Source organism: Phascolarctos cinereus, unplaced genomic scaffold (assembly GCF_003287225.1).
Source record: "Phascolarctos cinereus isolate Bilbo 61053 unplaced genomic scaffold, phaCin_HiC Scaffold_7;HRSCAF=346, whole genome shotgun sequence".
Taxonomy (NCBI): Eukaryota; Metazoa; Chordata; class Mammalia; order Diprotodontia; family Phascolarctidae; genus Phascolarctos; species Phascolarctos cinereus.
The window spans coordinates 194,761,346-194,777,727 of NW_027556180.1; the positions used below are offsets into that span (position 1 = coordinate 194,761,346).

Consider the following 16,382-nt stretch of genomic DNA (forward strand, 5'->3'; position numbering starts at 1 on the left):
CTTAAAAAGCTAGTTTCCTTGAGATGTTATGTACTTAGAAAAGGTTTGGACTTTTTTTAATTCAAAATGGCATCATTTCTGTGGTGTGAATTTTTCTCTCCACCACTGTAGATTATAATGTTGCCATGTGTCAGTAAAGAGTTTCTTACATGCCTATGACCAAAACCCTGTTAACCTGGTAGCAAGTCTTAAGATGAATCTCTACAGCCTTCTGTAGGTGGCCAGGTGATCTTCTGATGACAGATACATGATTTTCATATCCTCAGAACATGTGCTTTACTAACTTGGCCTTTAGAAATCTAGGATGTCGGGCCAGCTAGGTGGTACAGTAGATAGAGCTCCAGCCTTGGAGTCAGGAGGTCCTGAGTTCAAATGTGGACTGAGACTAGACACTTGACACTTACTAGATGTGTGACCCTGGGCAAGTCATTTAACCCCAATTGCTAGAAAGAAAGAAAGAAAGAAAGAAAGAAAGAAAGAAAGAAAGAAAGAAAGAAAGAAACCAACCTACCTAAGATGTCATTCAGTCCTTTCAGTCAGGTTGGATTCTTTGTGACCTTATTTTGGGGAAAACCCCAAACAGAGTAAAGAAGACTTAGACATGACTGAAACTACAACAAAATTATTTGGGGCAGGTAGATGGCTCAATGGAAAAAGTGCCAGACCTGGTGTCAAGAAGATGAGTCTTTCTGAGTTTAAATCTGACCTTAGACACTAGCTGTGTGACCCTGGACAAATCACTTAACCCTATTTGCCTTAGTTCCCTCATCTGTAAAAAGAGCTGGAGAAGGAAATGGCAAACTACTCTAGTATCTTTACCAAGAAACACCAAACAGGGTCATGAAGAGCCAGACACAACTGAAATGACTGAACAACAGATGGCAAAGATAATGGATAGTTAACCATTTACTCCTCCAGCTCATTTTGCAGATGAAGATACTGAGATAAACAGGCTTAAGTGACTTGCCCAGGGTCACATAACTAACAAGCATTTGAAGCCAAATTTAACTTCAGGTCTTCCTGACTCCATGCCTTCAATCTATTCACTGCACCTCCTAGACCTTCACACAGTAATGAGCTGCTGGATTATAATACAAACAGAGATCAGAGTTAAAAACAATTAAAATAGAAATAATACACAAAGAAAATCTCATACACCACAAAATTGAATATAAGAGACTAGTTTTAAGAAATAGTGAATCCCCACTATGAAATTTCATTCTTTTCTCAGGTAAATCTTAAGTTTGTTAGCTTTGGAGCCTAGAAATATATTCCCATGGCTGAAAAAAATCATCTAAAATGTCCCTTTTCCCCTCAGGGATGTGACAAAGATACTAAACATTTGCTCAAGATTTTGCTTGCTTTTTGAATAAACATATTCATGGTGCAGTGATTATAGTTTATACATGTCAACTCCATACCTACCACAACCCATTCTGAGTAAAGGAATCTCTGCTATATAGTTAACTAATACAATATTGCTGGTCCGACTTTCTGAGTGAGCAATTGATTGATTATCTTACCTTCTATTTGAGGTCAAACTCACAGTTACCTGGGTTTCTTATTCATGTACACTCTTTGTAAGAATTAACTCATTCATTCTAATTCATGAATAATGTTTAGTTTGGCATTTGAAGCTTCTCATGCTTGATCAATTCACTATCACCCTGTATCATTTCTTCCTAAACGTACTTTTTCACCTACTGCTCAGTCTAAATCCTGAGCCGTCTCCCCTCCCCTCAACTTTCTGGTGTCATCCTTGCAGTTGGTTTTAGAAGTCCTATTTAAGTGCTTGAGTTTTTTTTTTATTAGTATGACACTTCTTACTAAGTAGGACATGTTTCTAGTACACTAGATATGTTCATTTCAATAAACCAAACAATCAATAAGTATTAATGTATTAATTAGTAAAAGGTTGGTTGAATTCAAGGTTGGTTAAAGTCAAGTTTTAACTCTTCTCCTTGGATTCTGTGTATTTGAGGCATGTCTCTCAAGTTCTTTATATATTTGGCTGCCAAATATATAAAACAATGGGTTGACTGAGATATCTAGGGCCTTTTTAATTCTAACATTCTAGGAGGTAGGATTTGGGAAGCACATGGTGAGAGGCAATATGGCATACTTAATAGAGGACAAGTCTTGAAGTCAGGAAGACCTGGCTTTACATCCTGCCTCTGACACATACTAGCTGTGTGACCTTGACTAGTCATCTAACCTTTCAGTACCCCAAAGCAACTGTCTAAAACTCTCAAGTCTCAGGGCATATTTTTAGCCGCATTTATAATTCCCTTGCAGGGAGTTAAATTTCCTATACCAATGAAATCACAAGTATGGTTTCCCCTGCTGCTCACTTATACAAAAAAAAAATCAATTATTCATCCATACTTGTAAAAGGAAGTAAAAATCAATGGGTCATCATTATTTTACCTAAAAATAAATCATGCCAAACTAATTTGACTTCCTCTTTTGATAGAGAAATAAGATTAATAGATTATAAATTTCCCTAAATATACATTTAGGGAAAGATTGTCAGATTAGGGAAAGAAAAGTCAGATTGAGTGTTTACTATAGCAAAGGAGTTGACAAAGTATCTCATAACATCCTTGAGCATAAACCTGAGAAATATGGGATAGATATGAATATAGTTGTTACTCAAGTCTCAGTGAATACATTAGTTGAGTGATGGTTAATGATCATTGTCAACATGAAGGGAGCTGTTATGTGGCATGTAGTAGAACTTTGTGCTAGTCCTCATGTCATTCAACATTTTAATGAATGCCTTGAATGAAGACATCATCTTCATCCTCCTCATTATCATCATGATAGCTATCATTTAAAAAAATTTAAAGAAAACAAAGCATTTGTTCTAAATTCCATAAAGCTCTTTGTAAGCATTATCTTGTTTTGTTTTTACAACAACCTTGGAAAGTAAATATTATTATTCCCATTTTATAGATGAGGAAACTGAAGCAGACAGTGGTTAAGTGACTTGCCCATGCTCACACAACTAGTTAGTGCCTGAGGCCATATTTGAACAAATCCAAGAGTCAGTCCATGATCATCTAACAGTCCCTAAAAGATGTAGGAGTGATGCTTACCAAATACTAAAGACGATATAAGGTTGGGCTGAAATGATAGGTCAAAACTAATGACAAAATTTACTAGAGATAAATGTAAAGTCTTACAAAGCTTCTTTTTTTATAGTTGTATTTGCATGACATGATTGGACTTATAATATGTTCAAGTCCATGCAGCTTTGAACCATTTTCCAATAAGAGTTTATTTATTCAAATTGTCCTCATCTTCTCTCACATCTTGTATCTTACAAATTCATTTTTTTAAGTTAAAAATTAGTCCTTGCAGATTTTAGACTGTTTCAAACATGAACATCAGTAACTTATTACTATGAACAGCAGAATAAAAAGTGCCTCTCCAGTGTTCTGAATTTGTATTAATTATAAATTCTGACATTTACTAAATTGTGAATAAAAAAACAGAATAAAAAATTCTTAAATATGAATTTTGTACAAAAGACTTCTAAATTTTGGATAGTCTTTCAGGTTAGGGAAACATTTCCCTAATTTTCAGTCCTGAATTCTTAACCTCTTTTTAATTCAAAACTTGGTAAGTGTAAAAGGCATAGAATTTTCTTTAGTTGCTAGAAAAGCAGCCCTATGTTCAAAAAATTTAGCTATTACTTTTAAATTAAATGTTGTAAGCTTCAATAATCATATGTCATTGTGCTATACTCAAATAAAATTAACATAATTATCTAGAATTTGTATAAGATTTAAAAGATAAAGCAGGGCACTCAGCAATTTCAAATGGAATATGCCTGGTTTAAAAGGAAATCAGAAACTAAATATTATTCTGTTAAATAATAGTCCACATAAAGACATTCTTTTTTGAAAAATTCACTTGAAAATATTTAAACCTCTGATATTTTTCCAAAATATATCATTAAAACTCCACATACCAAAATGAATGATTTAATGTTACCTTACTTTAGGTGGATTTTAGGTTAAAGAAATAGGCACATAAAAGATCAAGATGAAGATTCATATTGAACCTAGACCTGTTCTGATTGGTTAAGATTTTATCTGAAGCAGGACATTGATGTTCCTGACAAATGATAGTGAACATGATAGGTAATTTTTTTTTATCTTTGGAGAAAATTTAAATACTAAAATTTTGGCAAGAAGTAAAAGTTTCCAGAGAGTTTAAATTATGTTTTATCATCATACTGTAATTGTCACCTAATCACTATAATTATGTTCATGTTCATATGTAAGATTATATTTAAAAGGGTAAATATATGTCAGAGTGATTTTAATCCATGTTTTTCTCTACTACTTACGCTAAAGATAAAATGATGATACTTATATCCTCCAGGGATCATTTCTCTCTAAGATATTAGAAAGCAAAAGTGATAGAAGCAAGAAAAAAACTTTTCTGGTTAGATGGATGTATAAAGTCCCCAAAATTTAATAAACTAAATAAGTAATTTTTATTTTAAACAACAAAGAAAATGAAGAAAGATCATGTGGATAATGTGGTCCAACCTCCATCCCCACCAGACACCAATGGTAATTGGATTACTTATCGCCTAAGAGGGAGGCAAAGCAATGATAACAGCAATCCTGGACATATGTATACATGTATATAGATACACACATATATGCGTATGTGTATATTTATACATAACAGAAATCTCAAAAAGCAAAATAAAAGCTACATCCAGAGTTATTGTTGATGACAATGGTTATTTTGATAAAAGGATGAGACCCATGTTCATTTATTTCCCTCTTTTTGGAACACTCATTCACCAATAATGAGTCATTTAAAACATAGCAGTCATGATTGACCATATCTTTACCTAAATTATCTGTGGTACTAATTAAAACACAAAATGTAAAGAAATTTTAAGAAACAAGACTTTGAAGAAAATGTCTGCCTGCTTTGGCAGCAAATAGGACTGAGAGAGACAGACAGACAGACAGACAGTGCTAGCTCATCATATTCTTTTATCACATTTCCTGAAAGAAAACTTCCACAAACATTAGTTTGCTCTAGCTACTTTGGTCCCTCTGGGTCCTGACAAGGAGAACATCCCTGCAAGCTACCTATCTCTCCATTTTCACTCTTCTGTTTGTCTCTTCACCTGCTATCTCTTCACCGACATTCTATTTCCAAAGCAAAACAGAAAATGGAACTACTTATTGTCCTGCTGGTCAGTTCAAGGTCTTTGGTCCTAAAGAACCTTGTCTGACCACTCTGAGACCCATCTTCTCTCCCTGAAAAATCTTGGCAAGCCAAGAACCTTGGTTCTGTATCCATAGTACTTTATTTCCAAGTAGACAATTTATTCATGTCAGAGAGATAAACATTATCAATTTCTTTTTTTTTTCTATATAAACATTTTCTCCTAATTCTTTTCATTTGAGGCAGTGAAAAAAAAATCTGTTAAATCCTACTTGCAATCAATTCAGATAAATCAATCACAGTCATATGTATGAGTGTTCTGAATTGATTTTAACTGGGTTTTTAGTCTGTCCCCTTCTCATTCCAAGGAGAAAAAATGTTAGAAATCCAAGTATAGAAAACACATTTCTGGAACAGTCTTTATCTCATCCTTCTGTCTATATTCTCTGTCTCTCTTTGTCTCTCTCTGTCTCTCTGTTTCTCTGTCTCTCTGTATCATCTCTGTCTATCTCTCTATGTGTGTGTCTGTCTCTGTGTCTGTATCTGCCCCCTGTCTCTTTCTGTCTCTCTGTCTCTGTCTCTCTGTCTCTCTCTCTGTCTCTCTCTGTGTCTCTGTCTCTGTCTCTCTGTCTCTCTCTGTCTGTCTCTCTCTCTCTCTCTTTCTCCTAGACATCCTTCAGAAGTATTTTTTTTTTTGCTCCACAGGGGATTTCACATTTCTTTGCTCTATGTTTCAACTGAGTTTCAACTGTTTTCACTGATATTGTGTAACTATTTCCCTTCACGTTGCTGAGTACAAACTGGTTAGCCTCATGATGAAAAACACACCCTCTAGATATTTATTGTATAAGTCTACAGGAATGTGGGTTTTCACTTGATTTACTGAGACTAGGATTTTTTTTTCTCTGCTCTCCTTTAGATGCAAATATAGTCTTGAGATTTACTGTGGACATTTGAATAAACACAAGTCAATTGCCTCTAAAACACAGTAATGCCATGTCTAGCAATTAGAGATTAGTTTAGGCATTTCTACTTTAAGTTTATGTCCCAATTTCCAACATAAATAAATCATTATAGCACTTGCTATTCTGTCTAAACACATCTCATCCAAAAAGAAAGATCCTTTGAGACTCGGTTCATTCATTTGGTTCATGTCATTCTATTATGCTAATAAAATTGGCATTTGCTTATTCTATGGCTGCTGTGTTGGGGTTTGGAAAGTCTGTAATTAAAATCCCAAGGTTTGGGGTTTCTCACAGACTTTAAACACAACAGTCTGTAATGAGGTAGAGCACTGCTATCAACATGTAACAGTTATTTGGGCATCTGGGGGCCCTTTGCCATTCAAAACAATTCTTGCTGCCTTATAAAGTCAACAATTAAATGGTTCTATTTATCAATAAAACTTGTTCTACTTTTCACATTACATAGGCCTAGAGTAATATGTTTTTATTGGGAGATAATTCTATGACATAGATCCCTAAGTTAGACCATATTGCCAAATTAAATTATTGTCAAATTAAAAATCTCAATGTTCATGACATTTTTCTGGATTCTTCATAAAACCCAGGAAAGTTTAAACCCTAAAACTTTTAATAGCCATAAAATAATATTTCAAAGGAGAAGCTAGCATAGAGACCAAATAAAGTTTAATACAATACACTAGTTTCCCTATTATGGTATTCTCGACATCTTTTTTGAAAAATACAAATTTAAAGTGAGAGTGTATGTAGATGGATGGATGTATGCATACGTGCACGTATGTATACACATAGATATCTGTACACACCTTTTCTGATGTATATATGAAATATATTAAAGGTCACACGATAAAAATAAAAGAGAATCAGGCAAGATGCCTTTCAGAATCATGACTAAAGGAATAATATTTAGCCAACCAAAGCATATAAGTGATCACAGTATGAAGTACACAAAACAAGCACAAACACATATACACACACATACTGAACACCTTTGGATTTGGAAAGTGTTTAAAGAGACCTTTGCTGTCCTTGATTCCATAAAATGTATTATAGTAAAGGTATGATGTAATGACTTTTGTGCTTGAATTGTTCTTATTTCATAGGATTGTAGTTTTACTGCTGGAAGTTCCTTAAAAAATTTAAAAAAACAATAACTTAAATAACTGGAGTGATAGTCGGTGCTTATGAATAGACCACACAGATAATATCTTGATGATACTAACTTAATTAAATTGCAAATTTAGTGCTATGCATTTCAAATTACCAAAGGAATATTAATATAGAGCTAGACAAAATAACAATAAAATTCATTGAGAAAACAGATCAAGCATCTCAAGAGAAATAACAACAGAAAAGTAGAAGTGAAGAAGTAATAACAATGTCAACCTCAAGTAATAGTATAGAGCATTAGTCACTGAAAATATTGAGAAATGATTAAAAATAGATCAGTAATATACAGTAGATAAGGAAGAACCAGAAATATTGGAACTAAATAACCGAGTGTTCAACAAATCTTAGACCATAATATTCTGAGGAAAGTATTTCATATTTTAAAAGAGTTCCTAGGAACACTGGAGGGAAAACAATTTGGTAGATATTAGGTTTATGTCAATGTCATATGTTATAGTTTAAAATGAATATGTGACAAATATTAAAGGTCAGGTCATAAAATGTACATCCTGTCCCATGCCCTATCTGTTTCCTCCCTTCCTGCATCCTGTTCTCAAGAGACAGAACAGGGGGTGGTGAGCCAACATCCTGAGTTTCACAGCTGTCAGACTTAGTACAATCTATAGGTGAGATCCGGGCTGGCTTAAGCCCTCCAACTCACCAAAGCTGGCCCTCTACAAAAATCAAAGACTTTGGAGATGAGAAAGATATGAAATGTATCTCTCTTATTTTTTCCTATAGCCTTAAGACATGAATGTTCCAAGCTCCATTATATGCCCATGGAAAGACCACAATTACTAACAAAACCTAAGAAGCACCTTTTTTTTTTAAAGTACCTGTTGAATATATGAAAAAAATTCTATGAAGTGATCCTTTCAATGTATCATTTATTTTCTTCATAATTCATTAGAAAATATTTTAGAAACCTATTTGATATTTGGAAATCTATTTAGAAGTAATCAGAATTGTAGGCCTAGAAGAAACCTTAGAGATTTTATTATAGATAAGGAATCTGACAAAAAGAGAGGCTGTGACTTGCCAAATTAAATATCATAAATATTAAATATAATAACAACCAGTTCTCCTGACTTCAAATTATACCCTTTTCATTATATCATGGTTGAAGCCTGGAAACCCTAAATATTATACCTGAGGGTAGTATTACTTTTGGGTCATAATTATAGAATCATGGACTTAGAGTAGGAAGGGACATTAGAGCTACTTTACTGTAATATTCTCATTTTACAGATAAGTAAACCAAAGCCCTGGGAGGTTAAATACTTTCCCCACGCTCATCCAGGTAGAAAGTGTCAAGGTAAGGATTTAAACCTAGATCTATAACTCCAAATTTTCTGCACTAGTCAGTCATTATTTATTAAATGCCTACTATACACTATGCACTGTGCTAAGTTCTGGGGCTACAAAAAGAGGCAAAAGACAGTCCCTTACCTCAAGGAGATTACAATCCAACCACTCCCTTTGAGCACCAAGCAAGGGGCGTGATAGAACATTTATTAAGTACTTAGTATGTATCATAAATTCTAGTATTACATTCTAATGGGGGAAAGCCACATGAAAGGCAGCTGAGAAGAGGGCTTGAGGGTAGGCTTGGTAAATAAAGATGAGAAGGAACTAAAGGAAGCACAAAGGCAGGAAAACATAAAGTATGTTCATGAAAGTGTGCATAGTAATAATAATAATGATAATAATACCTAGCATTTATATAGCACCTACTAAGTGACAGGCACTATGCAAAAAAAGCAATTTCCAAATATCTAATTTGATCCTCACAACAACTCTGGGAGATAGGTGTTGTTATTACCCCCATTTTAGAGCTAAAGAAACTGGGGTGGATGAAGGTTATATTTGAGGAAACTGAGGCAGACAGTGCCCAGAATCACAAACTAGGAAGAGTCAGAGGCTGGATTTGATCTTAGAGACCTATAGGTTCAATGTTTTATCCCCTGTGTCACCCACACAGAGAGTAGAATAATGAACTTAGGGGTCGGGAAGACTAGAATTCATATGCCAGCTCATATACTTACTAGCAGTGAGACTGTGGGCAAATCACTTAACCTCTCACAGTCTTAGTTTCACTATCTGAGAAATGGTAGCAACAATAGCACTTACTTCACAGGCTGGTGGTCTCAAGTGAGGTAAGTGATATTTAAATCTTGCTTAACTTTTTTGACCAAACCACATATGATATAATGTTGTAAAAGCAAGGTATGGCAGAGTATGGAGTGACATAAATTCTAGGCTAAGGAGTTTGGATTGTATTTGTCAGGTACCAAAGAGTCTTAGAAATGTTAAGTCAGTGGAATAATATGATAAGATCTGAGAATCTGCAAGATTAAACGTGGTAATGAAGTAGGGGATAAATGTTCATTAGTTGTTGAGATGCAAACCTGTATTTTAACTAATTGTGTTTGAGGGACTAGCAATAAATGTTTCATATATTAATCAGCACTTTGGGATAATGATTATAGAGTTAAGAGGAGCAGTGGATAGAGCACTGGACATGGAGTCAGGAAATCCTGAGTTTGAATTTGACCTCACACACTTACTGGTTGTGTGACCACAGACAAATCACTTAACCTCTTCTTGCTTCAGTTTCTTTAAATAGAAAATGGGAATAATATCACCTATCTCTCAGGGATGTTGTGAGAAACAATTAGTGTTCGTGAAAGTGTTTGGCAAAATACCTGGTACATAAATGCTATATAAATGCTTATTCCCTTCTTCAATTTTCTTTCCATTATTTACTAGCTTGTGACCTTGAGAAAGTCATTAACCTTCTGTCAGCCTTATTTTCCTCATCCCCCTAAAAATGGGGATCATAATAGCACCTCTCTTTCAGGATTGTTGGAAGGATCAAATTAAATGATACTTACAAAGTGCTGTATGGACCTTAAAGTAAAACAAGTAAAAAATAAATGCTAAAAGTAAAATAAATGCTATTTGTGTTGACACTTTCTAATTGTGGTGCTGGAGAAGACTTTTGAGAATCCTTTGGACAGCAAAGAAATCAAAATCAGTGAATACTTAAGGAAATTAATTCACGTTATTCACTGGACAGCCAAATACTGAACCTTCAACTTAAGTATTTTGGCAACATAATAAGAAAATGGGACCCATTGGAAAAGAACCAGATGTTAGAAAAGATTGAAGGCAAAAGGAAAAGGGGATGGCATTTGATGAGATGGATACATAGTGTCATCTAGGAAGCTAGAAGTTTCCAGAAATAAGATTTCAAATATGGGAATCTTTAAAGAAAGGACCGTAGCCAACAGAAGAGGTCATTTCTAAAGAATATCACAAAAAAATCTAGGTGCAGAAAATCATATTTTTTTCCAGAGATATCACAAGTGTTTTGCAAACTAAAAGACATTATGTTAATGTCTGGTGTACCTATTTCTTCTGTGACTTTCCTATTTCAAAACAAATTCACTACACTACATTCATACTGATATTTCCCCATTGTCCATTTCATTCTGATAGAATAGTTATGGGGCAGCTAGGTGGTACAATGGATAGAGTGCCAGGGATGGGGTCAGGAAGACTCACCTTCATAAGTTCAAATCTGTCCTTAGACATTAGTAACTTTGTGACCCTGGACGAGTCACTTAACCCGGTTTGCTTAAGTTCCTTATCTATAAAATGAGCTGGAGAGGGAAATGGCAAACCACTCCAATATCTTTGCTAAGAAAACCCCAAATGGAGTCACAAGGAGTCAGGTACAACTGAAAAACAACTAAATAAAGAGTAATTACCATTGTTAGCTCAAGGGAAATACTATTGTTCATTCACTGAAATACGCTTTCAAATAGATTCTGAGGGATACCTGCAATGACTTTTATAAATGATTGTAGTATAGCAGTGCTGGTATATAACTGTAGCGTGATATTCTACTATAGCATTAACATGCATTTTTGGTTCTATAAAATCTAATAACTCAGTTTCATCAGTGTAAATATACAGTTGATTGTATGAATGTAAATGACATCTAAAATTAACTCCAGTAGGTAATTGGGAAAGGGAAAAAGTTAATTTGAGGGGAAATAAAAGGTTTGAAAAATAATGGAGTGAAACAATTAAAGTATTGAAAATAAATTTCAAAATTCATGTTGTATTTGGTGTAGTGAGCACAAAGTTAGGGAATGTATTTTTTTTAAAACAATAATGATACTGTATTTAATTTAAAAAACACACATAAAGAGCTTAGTTGTGAAAAAGCAATAGAACTGGATCAAATTTAAACATAATCTAGCTATGAATAAAAGACAGATGTCACTACCTGTGACAGTAATCTATTGTTGGTAATTAAAAAGAACATCTGAAGGAATGCAGGAAAATGAGACCTAGAAACTAGTCTAATTCTCATTATCAAGGCGCTTTTACAGATGACATGTGAGCCCAGATTGAATAAATCTCGATTTTCTGAGCAATGAAGTAAGTATGCAAAAGCACAGACTTATTCAGGAATTTAACTTTTGAATTCTCATTGTTCTTAATAGATCCACCTGGAAAGCAGATGTATTATGAATACCATTATATTTTAAAAACTAGTCAAAGACAGCAAATAAAAAATAGGAAGAAAAATAGGAAGAAGATTGAGGGTTTTGAATTTGGGATGTGTGAATAACAGACAAATTATATTTGATTATCTAGATCTGTTAGTCCACCAGTTCCACATGTGGTATTGAGATACAAGAAATGTTATTGTAAGTTGTTCACTCATTTCAGTTGTGTGTGACTCTTCATGAGCCCCTTAGAGATTTTTCTGGCAAAAATACTGGAGTGTTTTTTCATCTCCTTCTCCAGTTCATTAGGGTTAAGTGACTTACTCAGGGTCATACAACTAGTAAATGTCTGAGGCCAGATTTGAACTCAGGAAGATGAGTCTTCCAGACTCCAGGCCTGGCACTTGATCCACTGAAGCAAGAAATGACCATATGGTAAATGAAGCTATTACAGATATATCCAGGATCAGAAAGCTAATACTTCAGCTATGTAGTCACATTGGGACAGAATATTCCAAATCTTGGGATTGGCTGTGTCATGTGGGTGATGCTTTGCGTTATTTCGAACTATGATTGTACAGCTTACCTATCCCCTCTACCATCAGTAAGACTTCAATAGTGTAGTGAAAGGGTGAGCAATTTCCAGTTAGTTCAGCAAGTGTGAATACTTTCAGATGTAAAGGTAGTGATAACATTACCTAGTGTGATGACAAAGTGAATAAGGAAAAAGAAACAGATATAAAAGGAAATGTGGGGATAGAATTGAGAGATCTTGACAACAGGCTGGTTATAGGGAGAGAAAAAAATCCAATGATGATTCCAAGGTTTAGTGTGTGAATTATGATTCTGATGTATTCTTCAGTTTGCTATCGATATAAGACCTCTACTCAGGAAAAAGAGCTTTGTTATCTCTTGTAGTTGCTCTGCTAACTGACATGTTTTGGGGCAAACCCCACTCCTTAGCTAAAAGCCTTCTCACTTTTTCATCTACAGATTACAAAGCTAAAAAACTCACTCCATGCACCCTCCCTAAACTATTGTCTAGTACATCTAAATAATTCAGAACCACACTCTCCTCTCCATTTTGAAATGCATTAACATTTGCACATATCTGTGTGCTTCTGTAAATAGTTCCGTATTTACAGACCCCATGGCATCGTAAATTATTTGATTTATTTTGCCCCACACTTAGTTTTCTTCAGGCAGTGCTATAATAACTGACAAGTAGTTGTTGTTCAGTCATTTCAGTAGTTCATGACTCTTCGTGACCCCATTTAGGGTTTTCTTGGCAAAAATACTGAAGTAGTTTGTCATTTCCTTCTCCAAGTCATTTAACGGATGAGAAAACTGAGGCAAACAGGGTTAAGTGACTTGCCCAGTGTCTCACAGCTAGAGTCTAAGCTTGGATTTGAACTCAGGTCTTTCTAACTTCCTGACTTCCTTCCTGTGCTCTATCCAATGCACTACCTAGCTACTCCTAACTGACAAAGGAAATTGGGCGGGGGGGGGGAGGAACAGTTTAGCATTATAAGCAGCATAGTTTGACACCTTAAAATGTTTAATTTAAAATTCCAAAATTATAATAATGATGATGATGATAAAACAACAATAGCTATAATAATAATGTTAATAATGATAACAAAAAACAACTAGATATCCCATAAATAGCTTCCATTCAACATGGCCTAAACTGAACTCATTATCTTTGTATTTTTCTCATACACTCCCCATATGAACTTCTTTTTTAATGTCAACAACTCTTACCATCCTCCTAGTCATACAGGCTGTCCTAGCTTCCTTTAAGTCCTTCCTAAATATCCCTCTCTGAGATTATCCCCAATTTTTTTTTTGTATCTTTGTTGTACGTAGTTGTTTTCATATTTCATATTGAGATCAAGGATTGTCTTTTACCTTCTTTTGTATTCCTTACTGCTTAGCACAGCTTCTGGCACATGACCTGCATTTAATAAATGCTGATTCACTAACTAAGATACCTTGGATTCTCCTTGCTCTGAGCATTAGGAGATTTTATATTTTGGGGTCTCTCAATAAAAGCACAAATAAAAATGCATTTGTGTAAAGTCATTTTTTAGTGTCTCATGTAATCTTCCCCCCCACCCCAAAGCAAGGGGAAAAATGTTTTTGCCATTTAAAGGGGGTGGTTATTTCAAATTATAATGCATGGAAAATTCCCCACCTATAATAACTAGTATTTTATGTTCAGGTTGATATTAAAAAAAAAAAGATTTCTTCATATCATATCCATTTATTTAATATTTGATTATTTATTTCTTTGGCTAGTTATTCATCAGTTTCTTTAATTCTTTTACTCACTTGCTAAAATGCAGTTATGTGATACTACTTAAAGGCTTTTGTTTGTTTATTTGTTTTTATCAAGAGGCATGTATATGGTGCAATGGATATAGTACACAATGTGAAGTCAGGAAGACCTGAGTTCAAATTCTGCATCAGATACTAACTAGCTGTGTGACTCTCAGCAGTTAACCTCTCTGTGCTAGTTTCCTCCACTGTAAAATGAGGATAAAAATAACAGAGTTTTTGTGAGATTCAACTGAGTTAATATATTTAGAGCGCTTGCAAACCTTAAAACATTATATGAACGTAGCAACTTATTATTTATAGCACACAGAATATTCAGTTCAGTACAATATGTTGTCTCTCCTTTTACCTCCCAATGATTAAGTACAAAGGTCATTATGAAAGCACTATGCTAGGTATTGGTGGCACAAATATAAATAAGACATTAATCCTGTTATTGAGGGAATAATAACCTACTATAGGAATAAGACAGATAGACACATAACTATATAAAATTTAGAATGACCATGAATACCAGAATCACAATGTTTGAAGAGACATTCAGAAAGGGAGAAGTCAGTTTACCTGATGAGATCAGAGTAAGCTTCCTAGAGAGTATGGAACCTGAACTGGGCCTTAAAGGATGGGAAAGACTTCATTAGGATGAATCTGAAAGGACAAGAAAGTGAATGCTGGGGACTGGGGTTTCCTAGAGCAGTAACACAAAAAATGAAAGATCAGATTGGAAGGTAAGTTAGTGCAGAGTGAGATTTTGCAATGTCTTGCATTTTAAAATGCTAATGAATATGGATACTGTTTGTTAGAGAGAGCATTTAGGAAATAAATAGTCCCTAATTTTTTTTAAAATCTTAAATGTTTTTTAAATCTGAGATTATAGATCTTGGTTCATAGTGTGAATTATTCAACCCATCCAGAGTCTTTGATAACAGCCAGGCATATAAATCTTTAGGGGTTCTGCAGAAATCTCTAGAGTTATTTGCTATCTTCCATTTTGCTGCTGCCTTTACATTTAATCAGAATTGTTTGATTAAGTAGACCTAAATTTTAAACTTAAATTCCCAATGATACACTGTCCATAGTGGAAAACAAACAATCTTTGAATTGGTAACAGAAAACAAATACAAAAAGGAAGCATAATACTGAAGTTTCTTCTAATAGGAAGCTAAAGTTCAGAATGAACTAAAGCTGGTGGGGGATACTAAGGACACCAAATAGTTTTATGTCACTTATATTAGGGGAAAGAAGAAGATCAAAGAAGAGATAGAGTGGCTATTCAGGCTATATTATCTTTTGTTTTCCCTGCCAAGGGGAATTATCTTTGGACTAGAAAGGAAAGAACAAAAATAGCTAATAGGGAGTTGAAAGTAGTTAAGAATAAGTAAGAGAAAGTAAGAGAACACTTATCTGCCCTTGAATTCAAGTCATGAGGCCCAGAGGAGCTATTTCCTATGGTTCTGAAAGAAAAAGAAGTTAACTGCTGAGCAAAGAGTGATCTTTGCAAGATTGTGGAGAGTAGGTAAGATGCCATTGGACTGGAGGGCAAAAATTTTAAAATGAAGACAATGAACTCTGCAGATTATAGGCATTAGAATAGTCTTTTATTATACTACAGGTTGTCACATAGAAGGATTAGGCTTGTTCTGCTATGCCTTCAAGGGTAGAAAATAGGCTGAAGTTACAGAGAGGCAGATTTAGGCTTGTAATTAACATTTCTTTTCCATTACTGCCTTCCCAGAGAGGAGCTGAACTACTTTGGGAAATAACTCTTTCTCCTCCATCCCCAACTTTCCCAGTGGTCTTCAAGCCATAGATGATCATTTGTAAATGACAGGATTTTCCTCCAGGATAATGTTTCAGGAAATGTTTTTTAAGGTCTCTTACAACTCTGAGCTCCTTTATTACATCAATAATAAATACTTTTCAATAATATTAAACCTATTGTCTGTCAGTTTTCATGAAATCATACAAGTTTGAACATCAAAGACTTATTTGATGCTAACATAATTAAGATATTCAATCAATATTTCAGTCAATATATTCACATTGGTATTCAGAATTCAAATTATTAGAGATGATAACAATGGGTTTCTGATAGATCTAACTGGGTCTTGACCATGAAAATACTAGAATGCTATTTCACTCAAATGTAGACATTAATTTTGGA

The 16,382-nt window shown here is 34.4% G+C and overlaps 1 protein-coding gene across 2 annotated transcripts in view; it reads left to right on the forward strand.

Annotated features, from left to right (window-relative positions):
* The window catches only part of CADM2 (cell adhesion molecule 2), a 1,332,213-nt gene that overhangs the window by 951,411 nt on the left and 364,420 nt on the right, over window positions 1-16,382 (forward strand). The window lies entirely within an intron of this gene.